This window comes from Neomonachus schauinslandi, chromosome X, assembly GCF_002201575.2.
Source record: "Neomonachus schauinslandi chromosome X, ASM220157v2, whole genome shotgun sequence".
NCBI lineage: Eukaryota > Metazoa > Chordata > Mammalia > Carnivora > Phocidae > Neomonachus > Neomonachus schauinslandi.
In genome coordinates this window covers 63,530,859-63,555,520 of record NC_058419.1, presented here as the reverse complement: position 1 = coordinate 63,555,520, position 24,662 = coordinate 63,530,859, and the positions used below count along the sequence as shown (strand labels likewise).

Sequence of the window (24,662 nt, the reverse complement as noted above, 5' to 3'; positions counted from 1 at the left end):
GAAGGGGGGAACTGTCATTAGACTTATCACCCTGACCCCAGTGTTTTCTTTTTGCAAGGGCTTCAGAAGCAAAGTTCAGAGGCAAACCTGAGCTTTTGCTCTTCAAAGTTTGATTCTGGGCATAACAGGAAGATTTTTTTCAGTCTTTTCTATGCAATATTGAATATCCACAACTTGTACAATGACGAGTATCATTCATACTTTTAAAAATGCTAATCTAATATTGAGAAAAAAATAAATAAACAAAACCAGCTTAAAACACTAATGGTCCAAGTACTGGGCTCAAGGAATGAAAGCATGAAAGAAGTAGCCTTACCATAAGACTCCCACCATGTTTGCATAAAGTTCAGGTCATGATCCCAGAGTCCTGAGATCCTGCTCAGTGGGGAGCCTGCTTCTCTCTCTCCCTCTGCCACTCCCTCTACTTGTGCTCTCTCATGCTCTGTCAACTAAATAAAAATAAAATCTTTGAAAAAACTTTTTAAAAAAGTAAAATATGTAATACTGGGTTAAAAATGGTGTGAAATCACAGTACTGCTCTATGTCACTACATGAGGTTAACGTTTTTATTTAGATGCATATAAGTCTGTGTGTAACTATGGAAAAGTTCAAATATATTCAAAAGAGGAGCAATTAGTATAATGAAACCCCACGTACTCATTATTCAGCTTCCATCAATGAAGACACTAATCAGTGACAAGAAAACATATGAAAGTACATGACACACTGGTAAAGGTAAAAAATAGAATTAGAAAACTGTAACTATATTAAGATGGTGTGCTAAAACCACAGCTACAGTATAAAAGTTAAAGAAAAAATAATTAAAGTAACTATAACTACAATAAATTGTTAACAAATACATAACATAAAAGAAGTAAATTGTAATATCAACAATAAAAGAAAAGAATAAAAAAGTGGAAACTTTATAGACATTCAAAGATAAGTTTCTATCAGCCAAAATGTACTGTTTTATCTATTGGACATTTTAAATAATGTAATAAGCAACCACAAAGCAGAAACCTAGAGTAGATCCACAAAGACAAAGAAAGGGGAAACAGCACTATGGAAATTAACCAATTTACAAAAATACACAGAGATAAAAAGAAAAAGAAACAATGGAAATACAAAACAACCAAAAGTAAGATGGCACTAGTAAGTTCTATATACCAATAATTATCCTAAATATAAAGGGATTGAACTTACCAATCAAAAGGTACACAATGGCTGGGTAGATTTAAAAAAATCAACTATATGCTGCCTAAAAAGGGCCAGTTTCAGATTCAAGGGCACATATAAACTCAAAATGAAGGGATGGAAATAGATATGCTATAAAAGTGGAAACCAAAAGAAAGTAAGGGTAGCTATATCAGACAAAGTAGACTTTAAGCCAAAGAAGTAACAAGAGATAAGGAAGATCATTATATAATGATAAAAAGATCAATGCATCAAAAAAATATGGCCATCATAAATATATACACACCCAACATTGAAGTACCTAAATATATTAAGCAAATGCTAACAGATCCAAAATGAGAAATAAACAATAATACAATAACAGTGGGATACTTCAACATTTCACTTTCAATAATGGATAAAATGATATAGACAGAAAATCAACAAGGAAATAATGGACTTGAAACATACATTATACCAAATTGACCTAACAGACATGTATAGAATATTCCACCTAAAAAAAGCAGAATACACATTTTCAAGTGCACAAAGAACACTGTCAGGGATAGATCATATGATAAGACAGAACAAATCTTAGCAAATGTATAAAAGATTGAAATCATACTAAGTACTTTTTTTTTTCACTACAATGGTTCAAAACTAGAAATCAAAATGAGGAATGCTGGAAAATCTGCAAATATGTGGACACTAAACAACACACTCCTCAACAACCAACAGATCAAAAAAGAAATAAAAATGAAAATCAAGAAATACTTAGAAACAAATGAAAACAGAAACATAACTTACCAAAACCTATAGGATGGCACAAAAGCAGTTCTGAAAGGGAAATTAATAGTGGTAAGTGTATATATTAGGAAATAAGCAAGATGACAAATAATCTAACTTTATGTTTAAAGGAGTTAGGGGGAAAAAAGCAAATTAAACCCAAATTTAAGGGAAAGAAAAAAATAAAGATTAGAGTAGAAGTAAATGAAATAGAGATGAGGAAAAAAAGGATCAATGAAAATAATAGTGAGATTTTCAAAAAGATAAACAAAATTGACAATACTTTAGCAATACTGAGAAAAAAGAGAGATGACTCAAATAAATAAAATTAGAGATGAAAAAGGAGAAATAATAAGTGACACTACAGAAATGCATAAGATTATAAGAGACTACTATGAACAATTATACCCAACAGATTACATAACCTAGAAGAAATGGATAATTTCCTAGACTCATTCAACCTACCAAGACTGAACCAGGACAAAATAGCAAGTATGAACAGACCAATAATGAGTAAGGAATTGAATCAGTATCCAGTGCACTGCTGGTGGGAATGTAAAATGGTGTAAACACTGTGGAAAACTATACAGATGTTCCTCAAAAAATTAAAAATAGAAAGACCAAATGACCTAGTAATTCCACTACTGGGTATTTACCCAGTAAATTTACTCAAAGAAAACAAAAAGACTAATTTGAAAAAAAATATAGGCACCTTGATATTTACTGCAACATTACTTTCAATAAACAAGATAATATGGACACAACCTAAGTGTCCACTGAAGATGAATGGATGTTAGAAGGTGAAGGAGGGACAGTAAAATATCCTCCAGACCAAGAAGCCATTTTGAGACCAAAAAAAACAATGCAAGTCACTCCATACTGTTTACAGAATTTGTTCAGGATAACTTACTAATGGGTGAATGGAGCAGACAGATAATTCAGACACTAAAGCAGCTACTTTCTGCCCAAGTCCAGACTTTAATCCACAGCTTTTATACAGCAAGGGGTATTCTGGTGAGATCAAAGGATAATCTAAAGTGGCACCTTATGCACCAGTCATGTCTACTAGTTATCTGAAGGGTTGCTTTCTGTGCATCACTATAGGGAAGATCAGAACAAGTCTTCTCACATTCCAGTCACAGTGTACGTTAACTTCCAAGGTGCCTCAAACACACAACCCTGAGGGAGGACGTCACATGGGCATAAACAAGATGAAGGGCCAAATATGGAGTCAATGTTGTCAGCAATCCTACAATGGATAAAGAAGTGTGGTATACACACACACACACACACACACACACACACAGTAGAACACTACTCAGCCATAAAAAAATGAGATCTTGTCATTTTGTAACAACCCAGAGAATATTACACTAAGCAAAATAAGGTAAAGGAAGACAGATACCATGATTTCATTTATATGTGGAATCTTAAAAACAAAACAAATGAAGAAACAAACAAAACAGAAACAGACTCATAAATACAGAGAACAAACTGGTGGTTGCCAGAGGGGAGGGAGGTGGGGGATGGGTGAAGTAGGTGAAGAGGATTAAGAGGTACAAATTTTCCATTATAAAATAAATAAGCTATCAGGATCAAAAGTATAGCATAGGGAGTATAATCAATAATATTGTAATAACATTGTATGGTGACAGATGGTAACTACACTTAATCATGGTAAATATTGTGTAAATATATAGAATTGTCAGATCAGTATGTTGAACACCTAAAACTAATATAACATTGTATGTCAACTATACTTCAATCATAAAAAAAAAAAACTTCCAAACACAGACACCCCCAGGACCAGATGGCTTACAGATGAATTTTACCAATAACTTAGGGAAGAATTAATGCTAATCCTTCTCAAACTCTTCCAAAAATTTAAGAGGAGAATGCGAAACTCATTCTATGGAGCCAGCATTCCCCTGATATGAAAGTCTGATAAGGACAGTACAAGAAGAAAAAAAAGAACTACATCAAAATAAAAAGCTCTGCACAGCAAAGGAAACAACCAACAAAACAAAAAGACAACCTATGTATGGGAGAAGATATTTGCAAATGATATATCCAATAAGGTATTAGTATCCAAAATATATAAAGAACAGATAAAACTAAACACCCAAAAAACAAATAATCCAGTTAAAAAATGGTCAGAAGACACAGACATTTCCCCAAAGACAAATGGATGACCAATAGTCACCTGTAAAGATGTCCAACATCACTAATTATCAAGGAAACACAAATTAAAACCACAATAAGATATCATCTTACACCTGTCAGAATGGCTAAAATCAAAAACAATAAACAAGTGTTAACAAGGATGTGGAGAAAAAGGAATCCTCATGCACTGTTGTGGGAATGCAAACTGGTGCAGTCATTATGAAAAACAGTATGGAGGTTCCTCAAAAATTAAAAATAGAATTACCATATGAAAAAAAACTATAGACTAATAGCCATGATAAACAAAGATGCAAAAATTCTCAACATATTAGCAAATTCAATTTAAGAACTAATCAAAAGGATTATATACCATGACCAAGTGAGATTTATCCCTGGGATGCAAGGATGATTTAAAATACTCAAATATCAAATATGAATCCATTTGGGGCAATCGAACTGAGAGATTCTGTAGTCATTTCTCAGAGACCTGTAGCACTTATAGCATGGCCAACCAACTGACTGAAGAACAGATTGCAGAATTCAAAGAAGCTTTTTCACTATTTGACAAAGATTGTGATGGAACTATAACAACAAAGGAACTGGGAACTGTAATGAAATCTCTTAGGCAGAATTCTACAGAAGCAGAGTTATAGGACATGGTTAATGAAGTAGGTGCTGATGGTAATGGCACAATTGACTCCCTGGAATTTCTGACATGATGGCAAGAAAAATGAAAGACACAGTGAAGAAGAAATTAGAGAAGCATTCAGTGTGTTTGATAAGGATAACAATGGCTATATTAGTACAACTGAGCTTTGCCATATGATGACAAACCTGGGAGAGAAGTTAACAGATGAAGTTGATGAAATGATCAGGGAAGCAGATATTGATGGTGATGGTCAAGTAAAATATGAAGTTTGTACAAATAATGACAGCAAAGTGTGAAGACAATGTACAGAATGTGTTAAATTTCTTGTACAAAATTATTTATTTGCCTTTTCTTTGTTTGTAACTTATTTATAAAAGGTTTCCCCCTACTGTCAAAAAATATGCATGTATAATAATTAGGACTTCATTCCTCCATGTTTTCTTTCTTAATCTACTGTCATTGTCCTGAAACCTTATTTTAGAAAACTCTGGATATATCTAAACTCTTCTACACATCTAAACTTAGATGGAGTTGGTCAAATGAGGGAACATCTGGGTTATGCCTTTTTAAAAATAATTTCCTTTAGGAACTGTCAATCATGTTGTTGAAATGTGGAGTTGTGGGGACAAAGATGGCAGAGGAGTAGGAGACCCTATTTCAACCAGTCCCCTGAATTGAGCTGGGTATCTACAAGACCACTCTGAACATCCACAAAATCAGCCTGAGATGTAAGAAGATATATCTGGAGCTCTACAAACAGAATCTCCAGTGGCTGGTCTCGAGGTATGAAGCAAGGAGCCATGATTCCACGGGCAGATATCAGAATATAAATGGAAGGGAGAAGGAGCTGCCATAAGTGCTTGAGCCAGGAAGGTGAAATAACATAGGAGCAGTGCAAAAGCATCCCATGCTGGGGACTGGGAACACACTCGCAGACTGGTAGTGGTGGGGAAAGGACTTTAGGGCAGCACCCTGGACTGAAACCTGGAGCTGTGGGGGCGCCATGTGAACTGGGGGTGGCTGACGGTTTTAGGACAAAGGGCAGAGACATGCCTGGACCCAGAGGCGAGGGCTGGGAGTGCTGCTGTGGGGCGCACAACCCAGGATGCTGTGGTTTTAGCAGCACAGACAGAAATGGAGACAGTGTGGCCTGGAGAGCTCAATGAAGAACAGACTGCAATCTCTCTGTTCTGAGGCAGAGGTTTGGAAAGAGTCACTTCTGTTCTGACTCTCAGAAGAGATGCAGAAAGCCACCAAGGAAAGCCACCAGAGAACAATAGCCCCCCAAAACCAGTTTTCACTGAGCCCATCGTCCCCCCACAGGGGGCAGGGCAACTCTGCCCAAACAGGGTTGCCTGAGTAATAATGTGGCAGGCCCCTCCCCCAGAAGCAGGCAGGAAGAACAAGAGGCCAACAACCCTAAGGTCCCTATAAAACAGGTGCATCTTGCTTGGGTTGTGGTCAATAATTTGGACTCTGTCCATTCCCTCAACCACCCCTCAACAGAAGACTAAGAGGAGGAACCCCCAAAATAGGAAAGACTTGGAGACTGTGACTTCAGCCACAGAACAAATGGATATAGGTATAAGCAAGATGTCAGAAATAGACTTCAGGGTAACAGTTATGAAGACAATAGCTAGAATGGAGAAAATGATTAAAGGCAACATAGAGCCTCTAAGGGCAGAAATGAGAGCTGATCTGGCAGAACTTAAAAATGCTATCAATGAGATCCAATCTAATCTAGATACTCTAACAGCTAGGTTAAATGAGGCAGAAGAATGAATTAGTGATCTAGAAGACAAGCTGATAGAAAAGAAGGAACAGGAGGAGGCCTAGAACAAACAGTTTAAAATCCATGAAAACAGAATTAGAGAAATAAGTGATGCCATGAAATATTCCAATGTCAGAATTATTGGGATCCCTAAGGGGGTGGAGAGAGAGAGAGGACTAGAAAATATATTTGATCAAATTGTAGATGAGAACTTCCTAATCTGGGGAATGAAACAAGCATTCATGTCTTAGAGGCAGAGAGGACGCCTCCCAAGATTAAGGAGAATAGACCAACAGCCCAGCATGTAATAGTAAAACTTGCAAATCTCAGAACCAAGGAAACCATCTTAAGGGCAGTTAGGGGGAAGAGATTCCTTATGTACAGAGGGAGGAACATCAGAATAATGTCAGACCTATCCACAGAGACCTGGCAAACCAGAATGGGCTGGCAAGACATATTTAGGGTACTAAATAAGAAGAAAATGCAGCCAAGACCAGTTTATCCAGCAAGGCTGTCATTTAGAATGGATGGAGAGATACAGAGCTTCCAGGACTGGTAGAAACTGAAGGAATATGTGACTACTAAGCTGGCCCTGCAAGAAATATTAAGAGGGGTTCCATAAAAGGAGAAAGACCCCAAGAGTGATATAGAACAGAAATTTACAGAGATAATCAATAGAAACCAGGACTTTACAGGCAACATGATGACAATAAAATCATAACTTTCAATAGTCACTCTCAACATGAACAGCCTAAATGGTCTCATAAAATAGCACAGGGTTGCAGATTGGATAAAAAGACAGGACCCATCCATATGCTGTCTATAAGAGATTCAGTTTGAACATAAAGATATATCCAAACTTAAAGTGAAGGGATGGGGAATAATCTTTCATGCCAGTGGACCTCAAAAGAAAGCTGGGGTAACAATTCTCATATCAGGCAAATTAGTTTTTAAGCTAAAGACTGTAGTTAGAGACACAGAAGGACATTATATCATTCTTAAAGGGTCTATCGAACAAGAAGATCTAACAATTGTAAATATCTATGCCCCCAACATGGAAGCAGCCAACTACATAAGCCAAATGTTAACTAAAATAAAGAGACATATTGATAATAATGTGTTAATTGTAGGAGACCTCAACACTCCACTCTAAGCAATAGACAGATCATCTAAGAGGAAATCAACAAAGAAACAAAAGCTTTGAGTGACAAACTGGACCAGATGGACCTCATAGATAAATAAAGAACATTCCACCCTAAAACAACAGAATACTCATTCTTCGCATATGCACATGGAACTTTCTCCAGAACAGACCACATACTGGGTCACAAATCAGGTCTCAACTGATACCAAAAGATTGAGATTATTCCCTGCATATTCTCAGACCATAATGCTTTAAAACTGGAACTCAATCACAAGAAAAAAATTTGGAAGAAATTCAAACACTTGGAAGCTAAAGAACACTCTGCTTAAAAACGTTTGGGTCACTGATATGAGGAATTCTTAATCTCAGGAAACAGACTGAGGGTTACTGGAGTGGTGGGGGGTGGGAGGGATGGGGTGACTGGGTGATAGACATTGGGGAGGGTATGTGCTATGGTGAGCACTGTGAATTGTGTAAGACTGTGAATCACAGACCTATACCTCTCAAACAAGTAATACATTATATGTTAAAAAAAAAAAAGACGTTAGCAGGAAGAGAAAAACGAAGGGGAGAGATTGAAGGGGGAGAAGAATCATGAGGGACTATGGACTCTGAGAAACAAATTGAAGGTTCTATAGGGGAAGGGGGTGGGGGGATGGGTTAGCCTGGTGATGGGTATTAAAGAGGGCATGTACTGAATGGAGCACTGGGTGTTATATGCAAACAATGAATCATGGAACACTACATCAAAAACTAATGATGTAATGTATGGTGATTAACATAACATAATAAAAAAAAAAAGAACATTTGGGTCAACCAGGAAATCAAAGAAGAACTTAAACATTCATGGAAACCAATGAGAATGAAAACACATCGGTCCAAAACCTATGGGATACTGCAAAGGAGGTCCTAAGGGGAAATACATAGCCATCCAAGCCTCACTCAAAAAAATAGAAAAATTCCGAACTCACCAACTAACTTTACACCTTAAATAACTGGAGAAAAACAGCAAATGATGCCTAAGCATTATTTAGGCATCATTAGAAGAGAAATAATTAAGATTAGAGCAGGGATCAATGAATTAGAAACCAGAAATACAGTAGAGCAGATCAATGAAACTGGAAACTGGTTCTTTGAAAGAATTAATACCACTGGCCAAACTTATCCAAAAAAAAGAGAAAGGACCCAAATTAATAAAATTATGAATGAAAGGGGAGAGATCACGACTAACACCAAGGAAATAGAAACAATTATTAGAAATTATTATCAATGACTCTATTCCAATAAATGAAGCAACCTGGAAGTAATGGATGCCCTCCTTGAAACCTATAAACTACCAAGACTGAAATGGGAAGAAGTTGACAACCTGAATAGACCAATAACCAGTAACGAGATTGAGGCAGTGATCAAAAACCTCCCCAAAAACAAGAGTCTAGGGCCTGATGGATTCCCTGGGGAATTTTACCAAACATTCAAAGAAGAAATAATACCTATTCTCCTGAAGCTGTTTCAAAAAAATAGAAACAGAAGGAAAGCTTCCAGACTCATTTTATGAGGCCAGCATTACCTTGATCCCCAAACCAGGCAAAGACCCCATCAAAAAGGAGAATTTCAGACTAATATCCCTGATGAATATGGATTCCAAAATTCTCAACAAAATCCTAGCTAATAGGACCAAACAGTATATTAAAGCATCCACCACGACCAAGTGGGATTTATCCTTGGGCTGTAAGGGTGGTTCAACATTTGCAAATCAATCAATGTGATAGAACACATTTATAAGAGGAGAGAGAAGAACTATATGGTCCTCTCAATTGTTGCAGAAAATGCATTTAACAAAATACAGCATCCTTTCCTGATTAAAACTCTTCAGAGTATAGGAATAGCGGGAACATTCCTCAATTTCATAAAATCCATCTATGAAAAACCCACAGCGAATATCATCCTCAATGGGGAAAAGCTGAAAGCCTTTCCCTAAGATCAGGAACAGGACAAGGATGCCCACTCTCACCACTATTGTTCAACATAGAACTGGAAGTCCTAGCAACAGCAATAAGACAGTGAAAAGAAATAAAAGGTATTCAAATTGGCAAAAAAGAAATCAAACTCTCTTCACAGATGACGTGATACTTTATGTGAACAACCCAAAAGACTCCACCCCCAAATTACTAGAACTCAAACAGCAATTCAGTAATGTGGCAGGATACAAAATCAATGCACAGAAATCAGTTGCTTTCTTATACACTAACAATGCAACTGTAGAAAGAGAAATTAGAGAAATGATTCCATTTACAGTAGCACCAAAAACCATAAGATATCTCGGAATAAACCTAACCAAAGAGGTAAATGATCTATACTCAAGGAACTACAGAACACTCATGAAAGAAATTGAAGAAGACACAAAAAACATGGAAAAACATTCCATGTTCATGGATCGGAAGAATAAACATTGTTAAAATGTCTATGCTACCCAGAGCAATCTTTACCTTCAACACCATCCTGATCAAAATACCAAAGGCATTTTTCAAGTTGTTGGAACAAACAATCCTAAAATTTGTATGGAATCAGAAAAGATCCCAAATTGCCCAGGAAATGTTGAAAAAGAAAAACAAAGCTGGGGGCATCACGTTGCCTGATGGACCCTCGATGCTATGGTCAAATAATCGACAAAGCAGGAAAAAAAGACAGTCTCTTCAATAAATGGTGCTGGGAAAATTGGACAGCTATATACAGAAGAATGAAACTCCACCATTCTCTTATACCATACTCAAAATGGATGGAATACCTCAATGTGAAACAGGAATCCATCAAAATCCTAGAGGAGAACATAGGCAGCAACCTCTTTGACATCAGCCACAGCAACTTCTTTCAAGACACGTCTCCAAAGGCAAGGGAAATAAAAGCAAAAATGAACTTTTGGGACTTCATCAAGATAAAAAGCTTCTGCACAGCAAAAGAAACAGTCAACAAAACTAAGAGGCAACCCATGGAATGGGAGAAGATATTTACAAATGACACTACAGACAGAGGGCTGATATCCAAGATCTATAAAGAAGTTCTCAAACTCAACACTCAAAAAAGAAATAAGTCAAAAAAAATGGGCAGAAGACATGAACAGACACTTCTTCCAAGAAGACATACAAATGGATAACAGACACATGAAAAAATATTCAACATCACCAGCTATCAGGGAAATTCAAATCAAAACCACATTGAGATATCACCTTACACCAGTTAGAATGGCAAAAATTGACAAGGCAAGAAACAGCAAATTTTAGAGACGTTGTGGAGAAAGGGGAACCCTCTTACACTGTTGGTGGGAATGCAAGTTGGTACAGCCACTTTGGAAGCAGTGTGGAGGTTCCTCAAAATACTAAAAGTAGAGCTACCCTATGACCCAGCAATTGCACTACTGGGTATTTACCCCAAAGACACAGATGTAGTGAAAAGAAAGGCCATATACACCCCAATGTTCATAGCAGCAGTCTCCACAATAGCCAAAACTTTGGAAAGAGCTGAGATGCCCTTCAACAGATGAATGGATAAAGAAGATGTGGTCCATATATACAATGGAATATGACTCAGCCATCAGAAAGGATGAATACCCAACTTTTACATCAACATGGATGGGACTGGAGGAGATTATGCTAAGTGAAATAAGTCAAGCAGAGAAAGTCAATTATGGTATGGTTTCACTTATTTGTGGAACATAGGGAATAGCATGGAGGACATTAGGAGAAGGAAGGGAAAAATGGAGGGTGGGAAATCAGTGGAGGAGATGAACCATGAGAGACTATGGACTCTCAGAAACAAACTGAGGGTTTTAGAGGGGAGGAGGGTAGGGGGGATGGGTTAACCCAGTGATGGGTATTAAGGAGGGCATGTACTGCAGGGAGCACTGGGTGTTATAAGCAAACAATGAATCATGGAACACTACACCAAAAACTAATGATGTACTGTATGGTGACTAACATAACATAATAATAATTAAAAAACAGAAATGTGGAGTTGTAACTCTGCATGGACTATGGATAGTCCACAATATGTACTTAGAGGTTGCACTACTGTAAAATGGGTGTATTATCCAGGTACTTGTATGCTATTTTTTTGTACTACTGGTCTTATGCCAGAAACATTTTCTTTTATTATTACTTGCTTTTTAAACTTTGTTTAGCTACTTAAAGAAAATCCACTTATGGCACAATTTGCCTCAAATCCATTCCGAGTTGTAAATTTGTTTTCCAATAAAATATTACAGCTTACCTTCCAAAATAAAATACTCAAATAAATAAATGTGATACTCCTCATTAATAGAATGAAAGGTATAATTCATATGACCATCTCAAGAAATGCAGAAAAAGCATTTGACAAAATACATTTTAATGATAAAAACTCTCAACAGTTACATATAGAAAGAACATATCTTAACATAATAAAGGTCATATATGACAAACCCACAGTTGATATTATTTTAATGGAAAAAATTAATCTTTTAATTTTTAAATTAAAAAATCTTAGAAGACTAAGAACAAGACAAAGGTGCCTACTCTCTCCATTCTTACTCAACATAATACTGGAAATACTAGCTAGAGCAATAGGAAAGCAAAGAAATAAAAGGCATTCAAGTCTGAAAGGAAGAAGTAAAATTATCACTATTTGCTGAAGATATGATCTTATATATTGAAAACCCCATACACTCAACTAAAACACATTTGGATCTAAACAATGGATTCCATAAGGTTACAAGATATAAAATCAATACACAAAAGTCAGGTGTTTTTCTATACACTAACAATGAGACATCTGAAAAAGAAATAAAAATATCCCATTCACAATAGCATCAAAAACAATAAAATACCTAGGAATAAAATTATTCAAGGAAATAATGGATTTGTATGATGAAAAGTAGAAGACTTTGCTGAACCAAATCAAAGACACAAATGGAAGGACATTCTGTTTCCATGGATTGGAAGAGTTAATATTGTCAAAATGTTCATACTACCCAAAGCCATCTATAGATTCAATGCAATCCCTATCAAAATCCAATGGCATTTTTCACAGAACTAGAAAAAAAAAAATCTTAAAATGTGTATGGAACCATAAAAGACCTTAAATAGCTAAAGCAACCATGAGAAAAAAGACAAAGCTTGAGTTATCACACTTCCAGATTTCGAACTATATTAAAAAGCTGTAGGAATTAAAATCATATGGTAATGCAAAAAAAAAATAGACACATAGACCAATGGAATGAGAAGATCATAGAATTAAACCTTTGCATATACAGTCAACTAATATTTGATTAGGGGTCAGGAACATCCAGTGGGGAAGTCTTTTCAAAAAAATGGTGTTGGAAAAACTGGATACCTACATGCAGAAAAATGGGCCTGTATCTTAAACCACTCACAAAAATGAACTCTAAAAGAATCAAAGGTCTAAACACAAGACCTTAAACTGTAAAACTCTTAAAATAAAACTTACGGAAAAAACTCCTTGACATTGGTCTTAACAGTGCTTTTTGGGATATGACACCAAAGAACACAAACAAGAAAAGAAAATATCAACAAGTGGGACTAAATTAAACATAAAACTCCTGCAAAACAAAGGAAACAATCAACAAAATGAAAAAAACACCCTACAGAATAGGATAAAATTTTGACAAACCATGTCATGTATCAGATAAGGGGCCAATATCCAAAATTTATGAAGAACCCATACAACTCAATAACAACAACAACAAAACCCCAAATAATTGGATTAAAAAATGGGCAGAGGAACTAAATACACATTTTTAAAAAGAAGACATCCAAATGGCTAACATGTACATGAAAAGGTGCTCAACACTGCTAATCATCAAGGAAATGCAAATTATAATCAGGATGAGATATCACCTCACACCTGTAAATGGCATTCATCAAGAAGACAAGAAAAAAAAGTTGGTGAGGAAGTAGTGAAAAGGGAACATTTGTGCAAATCTGGTGGGATTGTAAACTGGTTCAGCCACTATAGAGAACAGTATGGAGCTTCCTCAAAAAATTAGATACAGAACTATCATAAGACCCAGCAATTACACTCCTGGATTTATACCTAAAGGAAATAAAAACAGGTGATTGAAGAGACATATGCACTCCCATGTTTATTGTACCATTATTTACAATAGCTGAGATCTGGAAACCACCTGTCTCCATCAATGGTTGAATGGATAAAGAAGAGGTGGTATGTATACCCAATGTAATACTATTCAACTGTGAAAAAATAGAAATTCTGCCATTTGCGACAACATGGATGGACCTTGAGGACATAATACTGAGATAAGTCAGACAGAGAAATACAAATACTGTATAGTGTCTTTTATATGGAACCAGAGACTGGGGTTTGGGGAATGGGAGAGATGATGTTTAAGGGTACATACTTGCAACTAGTAGATAAATTAGTCCTGGAGACCTAATACACAATAGAGGGGTTATAGACAACAAAAATGTTAAACATTGAACTTGCTGAGAGACTAAATCTTAATTGTTCTTAACCACAAGAAGAAATGGTAATTGTATGATGCAACAAAGGTATTACCTAATGCTACAATGGTGATCATATTGCAATATAAATGTATCAAATAAATATGTTGTACACCTTAAACTTACATAATGTTGTATGTCAAATATATCTCAATTATATATTGATTATATATATATTGAATGGATATACATTCAATATATATTGAATGGATGAATAGAAAATGAAGGTAAATAAGTTTAACTTATTTACCTTCAACTTAACTTTAACGTTATAAGTTAACATTAACTTATAAGTTTAACTCAGTTACATAGCATTCTACTATTCTATATAACTGACAACTTTGGTTGTATGCTATAAAGAGGTAGGGGAAGAGATGTGGTTTGGGAAACTAGAGGAGAAGTAAGGATCATTAGAACCACTACAGAAACTTAAATATTTAGAAAAGGCATTTCTAATAATAAAATATATTTAATATAAATCATTTGCAAAGCTGTTTTTTCTTCTTTCTTTATGAAAATGAAACAAAGCAATAGATTTAATGTTCAAGGTGACCTACAATATGCTGTATCTTCAACATTAGCTAGGATAAGAAAGTTGTGGAAATTTACTTGTTTTAATACTTATTGTAATTAAATAGTTAAATATTGATTGAGTACCATGTAGCATGCTTTGTATTAAGCACTGGGGATATGAAGAAAATAATGACAGAGTTAGCTTAATGATGTCGTCTCCACATCTTTACCTCCCACTTCTCAGTCCATCTTAATCTGGTTTCTTCTGTCATTATTTTATTATTCATTCATTTGTTAACAAATATTTTTTGAGTACCAACTAGTGCCAGATACTAGCTAGATACTGGATTTAGTTATCTAAATAATATATGTTAAAAATTAACTATCTATAGACATAATTCTATGTTTCATTTTCAAGGTAAAATACATTTTACTCTAAAATCACCATAGCTTTTATTCATGAATTTGTTAATAATTTAATCTATTTTTAATCTTTAAGTAACATTAAAGAAGGACATGAGACTGTTTTGTCTGTTTATTAAAGAAAAGCATGAGTTTAAATGAGGTTAAGAAAGATGTCATTTAAGTAGGTTATTGAGGGATAATCTCATTCTATTTATTCTTCTGGGAGTGTGTCCAAGCAAAAATGGAGATTTGTCCCAGTTATCTAAATTGCTGTAGTAAGAAACAGGCTTATCTGACAAATTAGGTCAAGGCTTTTCTTTTTAACTGCTCTCCCTTTCACAGTGAAGCAAACTAAAATTTAAAAAGCCTTTAAACCGTCATATACACTTGAATTATCTTTGATAAAATACTTTGGTCCTGAGCAAATACATTAATCTTTCTGAACTGCTATTATAACAACTAAAAGCTTTACTATTTATCCTTAGAAAACCCAACTGTCTATCTTTAGGGCCTCAGTGTCTTAATGTGTAAACTCAGGTTATTGGACTATGATTTCTAAGGACCCTTGAAGTCTTAAAGTTTTGTGGTTTTATGAAATTATCTGTATCACCTGTATAATCAGAAATTTTACTGAAGGTCTTCTCTATCCCATGATGTATGAGGGTAAAGATATCCGTTTATCTTCTATCTCCTTTATTTGTCTTATAAGGTCTCACTGGTTAAGAAAAATCACAAAGTTACTCTAAATTGTAAAACAGTGCAAAATTACCCAGTGTGGTGCTCACAAGACAGGCATTTCAGAACTTAATGTTTTATGTCAAGATTAGTGCCTTATACTGCAATGAGTAAGCACCTCTTAACAGTTTAGGGAGAAGGACAAAGTGCTACTTGGTTTGCCTCTGATTTTCTTCTTAATTAAGGGTTCTCAAATCCCTAGAATGTACTAAATAGGTTATCACAACAAGGGTTGGTTTTTTTTGTTTGTTTTTTTTAAAAGATTTTATTTATTTATTTATTTATTTAAGATTTTATTTATTTATTTGACAGAGAGAGACAGTGAGAAAGGGAACACAAGCAGGCAAAGTGGGAGAGGGAGAAGCAGGCTCCCCACTGAACAGAGAGCTCGATGCAGGGCTCGATCCCAGGACCCTGGGATCATGACCTGAGCCGAAGGCAGACGCTTAACGACTGAGCCACCCAGGCACCCCCACAACAAGGGTTGTTATCACAGGAGACTTGTATTTAACAGTCCAGAAAATATTTCATATAGAAAAAATAGGAGGGACTGACAGATTTTTTTTTCCAAATACATTAAAGCAAATCACCAATACATCTACTATTACCATTATTTTATTTTTAAAAAAGGACATTTTATTTTTTTTTAAAGATTTTATTCATTTTTGAGAGAGAGAGAGTGAGAGAAGGAGTAGGGAAGAGGGGCAGAGGGAGAGGGAGAGCTGCTGAGCAGGGAGCAAAAAAAAAAAAAGGAGGGTAGGAAGGAAGGAAGAAGGGAGGGAGGAAGGAAGGAAGGAAGGAAGGAAGGAAGGAAGGAAGGAAGGAAGGAAGGAAGGAAGGAAGGAAGGAAGGAAAGAAAGAAGGAAGGAAGGAAAAGATTTTTAAGTGGCAAAGGGGTTGAGTGAGATGGCTTTATTTATTATGTATTTTTTTCTATTTTTCAAGAGGAAGGGAACATACATTTCTATGTCAGGCATCTCACAGAAATTACCCCATCTGCTCCACGATGACCCTAAGAGAAAGTGATGCACCAGAAGGGGAAGGGTGAAGAGCATGGTTCGACGCTTAGCAGGGAGCTGCTGAGCAGGGAGCCTGATGTGGGACTCGATCCCAGGACCCTGTGATCTTGACCTGAGCCAAAGGCAGATGCTTAACCAACTGAGACACCCAGGCACCCCTAAAAAGGACATTTTAATCTCTTACCCTTATTTAAAGAAAGAGCCCAAGCTTGGAATAAAAAAAAAAAAATGTTGTTTAAATAGAATACATTTAGCCTTGTGAAAATGTGTTACTTATATTTTTCCCATTTCTGTGAAAATGTTATTATTAATTGGTATTTGAGAATCACTCTTCCATAGGTTTAAATGAAGTAATTTCATTTTCAGGTTTCAAGTAGAGTAGTGATGGGACTCATGGCTGACTATTAGCTCCTGCAAATTATATGAGCCCAAGAACCTAGGCTCAGTGTCTAGAAGAGATTTCCTAACAAATTTTGAGAACAAATTAAAAAAACACATATTGAAAAGACAAAAGACCAGTGACTTTGGAGTAAAACTGAAAAAGATTGAATCTTATCATTGACACCTATTAACACTGTCTTCAGAACCCTCATTCATCAAATGAAAATAGTAACAACCCTTCAGGTTAAGGTTAAACTCACTGCTTCTATTCACAAATGTATAGAAATAGTGAGTTTAAGTCTAAATCTGCCCCCTTCACATTACATTTCTGGATACTTTCTAGATCACTTATTTCCACAATTTTCAAATTCAAACTCAACCATGCTCTTCACCCTTCCCTTCTGGTGCATCACTTTCTCTTAGGGTCATTGTGAAGCAGATGAGGTAATTTCTGTGAGATGCCTGGCATGGAAATGTATGTTCCCTTCCTCTTGAAAAATAGAAAAAAATACAAAATAAATAAAACCATCTCACTCAACCCCTTTGCCACTTAAAAATCTTTTTTTCTTCCTTCCTTCCTTCCTTCCTACCCTCCTTTTTTTTTTTTTTGTCTTTCTGTCTCTTGCCTCCACACACCACAACCCAACCAGTGATCTAAGAAAGAACAATTTGCAGTTAGTTGACTTTGTCTGAAGATGAAAAGAAAGGCCCTGCCCATATATTGAGAATAACTTAAGACTTGTCAAATCTATTAAGACTGCTAACTCTGTTTTTAGCTAAATAAGATTAATAATTGCAAATCCAAATAAGAGCTAGTTTTTCTTGGCCTCCCTAGCTCATCAAAGGCAATTTCCCTCTCTGAAAATTTCACAGAAATCTTTCAGTGGATCTCATTGTTCTGAGAACTAGACTGGAAGCATTGTCTTCAAGATATTCCAACTTCCAGATCCCTAAAAATTCAGTTCTGTCCTTAACGTATGTTCTGTCTTTAGTTGTTATGTCATAGTTTTCCAGTTATTTTGGTGGAAAATATCAAATGTGTTGGGTTTTCAATAACTTTTTATAGCTAACTCACCCAGACCAGATGAGGGGGAAAAGACCTAATAAATCATTTTTTTTTCTTATAACTTAGGCCTTCCCATCTTTCCTGTTGTTTTCTGTTTTCCCAGATATGCATTGCTTTTTTTAAGGCACTTGTCATATGCCCCCTGAGCTGCCTCATTATCTCAGTGCCAAATCTTGAAAGCTAATTTATTTATTTATTTATTTTTAAAGATTTTATTTATTTATTTGACATAGAGAAAGAGAACAAGTAGGCAGAGAGGCAGGCAGAGCGAGAGGGAGAAGCAGGCTCCCCGCTGAGCAGGGAGCCTGATGTGGGGCTCCATCCCAGGACCCTGGGATCATGACCTGAGCCGAAGGCAGCCGCTTAACGACTGAGCCACCCAGGCGCCTCTTGAAAGCTAATTTAATCAGATGGAGTAATCCATGCTAATGAATATGAATGTTAATGGTGGTAACAGGGTACAAACTAGAGATATCACTCTAAAGAATAGAAATGGTTGAATGGAAAATTTCAAGAACTGTGAACAGTGGATTAAATTGATTCATATGATTTTAGAGCTAAAAGAATTCTGAAGTATTCTGGTAGAGTATTTCTCAAAGTGTGGCCTACAGCCTGCCTGTACTATAATTGGGTAGTACTTGTTTAAAATTCAATTTAAATATCTCTTTTCTCAAATCAATGAACATAATCTCTTGAGTTGGGCCAAGTAATGAGCATTTTAACAAGTATCCTAAATGATTCTAATGTAAATTAAGATTTTACTTAATTAAACTCCTTTATTTTACAGATTAAAAACCTAAAGCCCATGGAGGAGAAATTATTTATACAAGTTCAGAGTTGATTAGTTATAGAATCTTATTTGGAACCCTAGTTGTATACTCATACACTTATCATCCATGATCAATGACCTATCTAGCGCAGTGTCTGGAATAATATAAGTTATTTGTAAATATCTGTCAAAGAGATGTTTGAAAATATTTATACCTATTTTTTTTTTAAAGATTTTATTTATTTGAGAGCGAGAATGAGAGACAGCATGAGAGGGAGGAGGGTCAGAGGGAGAAGCAGACTCCCTGCTGAGCAGGGAGCCCGATGCGGGACTCGATCCCGGGACTCCAGGATCATGACCTGAGCTGAAGGCAGTCGCTTAACCAACTGAGCCACCCAGGCGCCCTATACCTATTTTTATTGTGATAAAATAACACATAACATGAAATTTATCATTTTAAAGTGTACAGTTCAGTAGCATTAAGTACATTCATATTGTTGTATAACCATTACCACTATCTATCTCATCTCATAAATAATAATTCCCTATTCCTCTCTCTACCAACCCTTGGGTAACACTATTATAGTTTCTGTGTCTATAAATTTGCCTATTTTAGGTTTTCATATAAGTGGAATTATACAATATTTGTCCTTTAATATATGCTTAGCATAATGTTTCCATATGCATATTAGTATAATATTTCCTTATACATAGTATTTCAAAAAGGTTGTTTTTACCTTTTGGCTGTTGTGAATAATTCTGCTGTGAACATTGTATAAATATCTGTTCAAACTCCTGATTTAAATTCTTTTAAAGAATTACAGGATACATACCCAGAAGAGGAATTGCTGGATCATATGGTAACTCAATTTTTAACTTTTTGAAGAACGACACAGTGGCTACACCATTTTACATTCCTATCAGCAGTTCACAATGGTTCCAGTTTCTCCACATCCTTGCCAACACCCATTATTTTCTATTTTTCTTTTGATAGAAGTAATTTTAATGTATGTAATGTGGTATCTCACTGTGGTCTGGATTTGCATTTCCCTACTGACTAGTGATGCTGAACACCTTTTATATGCTTACAGGATATTTGTATATCTTCTTTGGAGATGTGTTTATTTGCCCATTTTTAATTGGGTTGTTTTGTTGTTGAGTTGTAAGAGTTCTTTATATATTCTAGATATTAATGACATATCAGATACATGATACACAAATATTTTCTCCCCCTCACATTTTATGTTTTTGATGTCAGTTTTTATATTGTGCATCCCTTAGCTAATTATTGTACCTAAGGCTATTTTTAATGCTTTTGTTCTTTGACTTTTATACTAGAGTTACATGGGCGACACACCACTGGATTGCAGTACTAGAATATTCTGAATCTGACTATATACTTACTTTTAACAATGTTTTTTATGTTTTCACATGATTTCATATTACTAATTAGCATCATTTTATTTCAATTTGAAAAACTCTTTTCATCACTTTTTGTGAGGCAGACCTAGTGGTGAAGAAATCCTTTAGCTTTTGTTTGTTTGGGGAAGTCTTTATTTTGTCTTCCTTTTTGAAGGACAACTTTTCTTAGTAAAGTTGGCATGTTATTCAACCTCCATGTATTTGTTATCTTTCCAGATTTTTTCATGTGGTTAACTTCTAGTTTCATAGCATTGTGGTCAGAGGCTGGTTTTGTGGATAATATGTGATCTACTCTGGGGAATGTTCTGTCTGCACTTGCAAAGACTGTGTAGTCTGCTCTTTTAGGATGTAATGTTCTGAATATATCTGTTAAATTAATCTGGTCCAGTGTGTCATTCAAAGCCATTGTTTCCTTATTGATTTTCTGTTTGGATGATCTGTCCATTGGTGTAAGTGAGGTGTTCAAGTCCCCTACTATTATTGTATTATTTTCAATTAGTTCCTTTATGTTTGTTATTAACTGTTTTATGTATTTGGGTACTTCTATGTTGGGTGCATAAATATTTACAATTGTTAAAACTTCTTGTTTGATTGTCCCTTTTATCTCTTGTTATAGTCTTCGTTTTAAAGTCTGTTTTGCCTGATATAAGTATTGCTTGCTTTCTTTTGACATCTATTTTGCATGATAGATGTTTCTCTATCCCCTCAATGTCAATCTGGAGGTGTCTTTATGCCTAAAATGAGTCTCTTTTAAGCAGCACAGAGATGAGTTTTGCCTTTTTTTTTAAATTCACTCTGTCTCTTTATGTCTTTTGACTGGAGCATTTGGTCTATGTACATTCAAGGTAATTATCGATATGTATTTAGTGTCATTCTTAAAATTTGTTTTGTGGTTGTTTCTGAATATTTTCTCTGATCCTTTCTTGTCTTTCTCTCTTTCATGGTTTGCTAATTTTCTTTAGTGATATATTTGGAATTTTTCTCTTTATTCTTTGCATATTTATTAGTGTTTTTTATGTATGTATTTAATTTTTTAAATTTAAATTCTACTTAATATAATGTGTAATATTAGTTTCAGGTCTACAATTTAGTGATCCAACACTTACATACAACATCTGGTGCTCATCACAAGTGCCCTCCTTAATCCCCATCATCTATTTAAACCATCCCCCCATCCACCTCCCCTCTGGTAACAATCAGTTTGCTATCTATAGTTAAGAGTCTGTTTCTTGGTTTTCCTCTCTCATTTTTTTCCCTCATGATCATTTATTTTGTTAGTGGTATTTGATATATGGTTACCCATTAGGTTTGTATATAACCTCTTCTGCATATAGCAGTCTATATTAAGTTGATGATCCTTTAAGTTTGAACCCATTTTTTGCTCCTCTACTCTCCACATGTTTTCGGTATATGTTGTCATATTTTACATCTTTGTATTTTGTGAATTTTTGGCTGATTATGTTACAGAAATATTCATTTTTACTGCTGTTTTGTTTCCTGTCTTTATACTGTCCCTTTTGGTCTCTCCATTCCACTATAAGAGTCCCCTTTAATATTTCTTGCAAGGTTTGTTTTGTGGTCATGAACTCCTTTTCTTTTTGTTTGTCTGGGAAAACCTTTATGTCTCTCCTGACTGATAACCTTGCTGGATAGAGTATTCTTGGCTGAAGATTTTTCACATTCAGCATTTTGAATATATTATGCCACTGTCTTCTGGCTTGCAAAGTTTTTGTTGAAAAATTTCCTGCTAGTCTTATGAGTTTTCCCTTATAAGTTACTGTCTTCTTTTGCTGCTTTAATTTTTTTTCTTTATCACTATATTTTTGCTAATTTAGTTACAATATGTTTTGGTGTTGGTCTGTTTTGTCGATTTTGTTGGGAGTTCTCTGTGTCTCCTGGATCTGGATATCTGTTTCCTTCCCCAGATTATGAAAATATTCAGCTATTGTTTCTTCAAATAAATTTTCTTTCCCCTTTTCCATCTCTTCTTCTTCTGGGACTCCAATAATACAAATTTTATTATGTTTGATGGAGTCAATGAGTTCCCTAAGTCTATTTCTTGTGTTGCATAATTCTTTTTTCTCTCTTTTGTTCAGCTTGATTACTTTCCATTACTCTGTCTTCTAGGACACTAATTCATTCCTCTGCCTCTTCCATCCTGCTGTTCATTTCATCAAGCATGTTTCTCATTTGGTTTATTGAGCCCTAATTTATCTCTGTGATATTATTCCTTATATCTGTGTTAAGGGTCTCACTAATGTCTTCCACTCTTTTTTCAAGTCCAGTGAGTATCTTTATGATCCCTGCTTTAAATTTTCTATCAAGCATGTTAATTATATCTGTTTCACCTAGACCTCTGGACATGGCCTTGTATTGTTCTTTCCTTTGGGATAAAATTCTCTGTCACATCATTTTGTCTATCTCTGTCTGTTTCTTTGTGTTAAGAAAGTCAGCTATGTCTTCTGTTCTTGAAAGTAGTGACTTTATGAAGAGAAAGTCCTAGAGTGTCCTGCAGTGCAGTGTCCCCTGTTCACCAGAACCTGGCACTACATGAGAGTATCCTATATGTGTTGCTTACATTGTACTGTTGTGTTTGAGCCACTATTCCTTTTAAAGCAGTCATCTGCACTGACTCTCTGCTTATCGTGGGCTGTGTTTCCTTTCTGTGGTTTTAGTGGGACCCAGACAGGCCAACTCTGAGGGGACAGGCCTGCCAGGAACTTGAGAGTGGGGTGATAGTGTTACCAAAATGTACACTAGGCCACTAGTCCTATACCAGATCCCCTGAAGCAGTGGAGTGGCTTGGGGCTGCATGCCAGATCAGCCAGGGGTGCAAAGTTGGGCACAGAATGTGATGGTGACTGGGGGCACATGGCTGGCTGTGTGCTTGGTTGCTGTGCACAGTGCAGCAGCTGTGCACTGCATGGCTGCATGGGGTGTGCCTGTGGGGCTTTAACAAAATTTGCCTTGAGCCCAGGCTGCAAGTCCTCAAGAGAACTCATAGATGTGGCGTACTGCTAGGAGGTTAAGTAGAAACTATCTGTGCAGCCCCACCTCCCACAGATGGCCCTGTGTTTATTCTAGGGTTGGGGGAGAAAAATGGCACATGCCAGCTCTCTTGTTCAGAAAACTCCCCCAACACAATCTGAAGTCAGTATGAACAGATCTGTCTCCTGTTTGCCCCCTGCATTGTGTAAACTGCCATTTTTATACTATCTTTCCATGCAGGCTGCTATCTCCCTGAGGAGGGCAACCCAGCCATCATTTGCTCTTCTGGCTTGCCCACTTCTGAGTCAGTTAACTTTCAAAATTCCAGGCTCCAAGTCCCACTAATTGTACAAACTCATGGAATTCAGCCCTTCTGGTTTTCAAAGCAAAACATTATGAGGATTAGTCTTCCCTGTGTGAGCTCCCTAGTGAGGAGGCTCATTTCTCACTTTCTCTATGTGTGCTGCTCCCTCCCTCTTGTGGGCAGCCTCCCTCTACATTTCTGACCTTCCTAACCTTTCAGATGCATTTTCTTTATATTTAGTTGTGGAGTTTATTCTTCCAATCTTCAGATCTCTTTCCAGTTTATTGACATGGATGTTGATGATATCTAGTTGTAAACACGATATGGGCTGAGCTCAGGGTCCTCATCCTCTGCCAGCTTCCCAAGCTTCCCAACATTGAGTTGTTTTCCATACCTTGGCTGTTGTGATAATGCTACTATAATATGAATGTACAGATATTTCTTCAAGGTGATTATTTTTATTCTTTTGGTTATATACCCAGAAGTGTGAATATTATGGTACTTCTATTTCTAAGTTTTGAAGAACTTCATACTGTTTTCCATAGAGCTGTACTAATTTATATTCCCACTAACAGTGTATGTGTTTTCTCCACATCCTCACCAACACTTACCTTTTTGTTCTTTTGATAATAGCCATTTTAGCAGGTTTAAGGTGATATTTTCTTTTTTTTTTCAAGATTTTATTTATTTATTTGTCAGAGAGAGAGCACAAGCAGGGGGAGCAGCAGAGGCAGAGGGAGAAGCAGGCTCCCCGCTGAGCAGGGAGCCCAATGTGGGACTCGATCCCAGGACGCTGGGATCATGACCTGAGCCAAAGGCAGCAGCTTAGCCGACTGAGCCACTCAGGCGTCCCTTAAGGTGA

The 24,662-nt window shown here is 36.1% G+C and overlaps 1 pseudogene; it reads left to right on the top strand.

Annotated features, from left to right (window-relative positions):
* Positions 1 to 4,625: 4,625 nt before the first annotated feature.
* Positions 4,626 to 5,134, top strand: LOC110573510 (annotated as a pseudogene).
* Positions 5,135 to 24,662: the final 19,528 nt, after the last annotated feature.